Below are 1,607 nucleotides of genomic sequence, written 5' to 3'. Positions count from 1 at the left end.
CACACACACACACACACACACACACTGAACTAAATACCACGCAATCTCTTTTCTTTCCATTATTACGAGTAAAGTAATTCTGTTATTGAAACCAACAAGCCTTTTAATAGCCACTAATAGACACGGAAGAGATAGAGAGAGGGGAGGGGGATCTGATTAAATACATGCAGAAACTAAGAAGTAGTTAGGTTGGTTTAAGCTGAGTTAGTTAATTTGGGTTTTATTTAATTGGATTGAGTTACGTTGGGTTAAGCTGAAATAATTTAGCCTGGACTGGGTTGGATTGGGTTGGGTTCAGTAGGGTTGGTTTGGGTTGGGTTAGATTAGGTTAAGTTAGGCAGGACTATCTTAAGTTCCATTATGTTAGGTCTGATTTATAGCACAAGGAAGGAAGGTTAGATGTCAGCAATTACAAACACCTTTCCACTTTTCCATCGTTTTATCTCAAACAAAAGAAGTTTAGTGTTAGATCCCTTTAGCAGATTACAAGTCTTACAGATACATTCATGGGACAACTATCGCCATTTTGGTTCCTCTCCCTCCACCCCCATCCTTACTAAACATAGAGTTCTTTACATTTCGACGGCTGGTTGAGTTGGCAAGATGATAACCTTTGTATTCCATTTTCCTATTTCCAGACGATTTAATTCAGCTAAAGAGGGACTTTACTGACTGGTAAGGAGGCGGTGACCATGCCAGTGGAGAGGTGCTCTGCTGTCCCAGTGGATGCGTGTTCGAATCCTGGCTGGGGCAGCGTATTGTCTAAGGACTTGACAGTCATTAAACCAGACGTTGCTGATATACCGTATGACCCATCGCCATATAACAACACCCCCGCTAATACATTCAGTATACTAGTATGACACAGCCCTAGCATGTATTCAACATGGACGGTGGGTGTCAGTGCCCAAATGGTGAAATGTGAAGGTGTGTGGTACATAGGAGGATTCCTGGGCCTCAGGGAACGGGGCTGTTTAATCCATGCTCTGAGTCAGACGCATTAAGAAAAAAAAATGTAGCCTTCACTATACTCCTTTTGCCCTAACCTGGCTAAAGCTGCCATCTCTCCGTCTTGAATACTGAGTTGCAGCAAAAGATTAACACCACCAGAATACGGTGCTAGTAACGAAGCAGTGCCATGTGAAGGATGTAGAGGAGCGGTCTTTATCTACCACACAGCTACGTGATATAAGCTACTAAAGGACTAAAATCGAGTCCACAATAAAAACACAGTAACCCCTTGGCTATCGGGGCATTTATTAAGCTGAATAAAATCGTCTGGCCGTAAAACATGAACAAACCGGCTGGTTCATATATAACGCTTATTTTCCACCTGGGCAATTTCTCGTGTGTTGCGGGAACGGCTCATTAGCGTTATTGAATATATCCTGCACCATTTATTCATTCCGCACTCCCACTGCCAAACCCACACCCAGACCAGCAGACTGAGCCGTCCCCGCAACACACAAGGGCTCGTATTCTCCTCGGTTAAGGAAGCTCCCTAACACCTCTTCCTAAGCAAATAATTTTTGGACAGTGTTTGTCCTATTAATGTGTTGTCAATGCAGATTATGGTGATATTGGAGGGATTTATATAACACAGAAGA

This window comes from Coenobita brevimanus, chromosome 112 (assembly GCF_032717465.1).
Source record: "Coenobita brevimanus isolate Jiangsu-jjx chromosome 112, ASM3271746v2, whole genome shotgun sequence".
Classification (NCBI taxonomy): domain Eukaryota; kingdom Metazoa; phylum Arthropoda; class Malacostraca; order Decapoda; family Coenobitidae; genus Coenobita; species Coenobita brevimanus.
The sequence above is the reverse complement of the archived record's forward strand: the minus strand, read 5'-3'. Positions refer to the sequence as shown.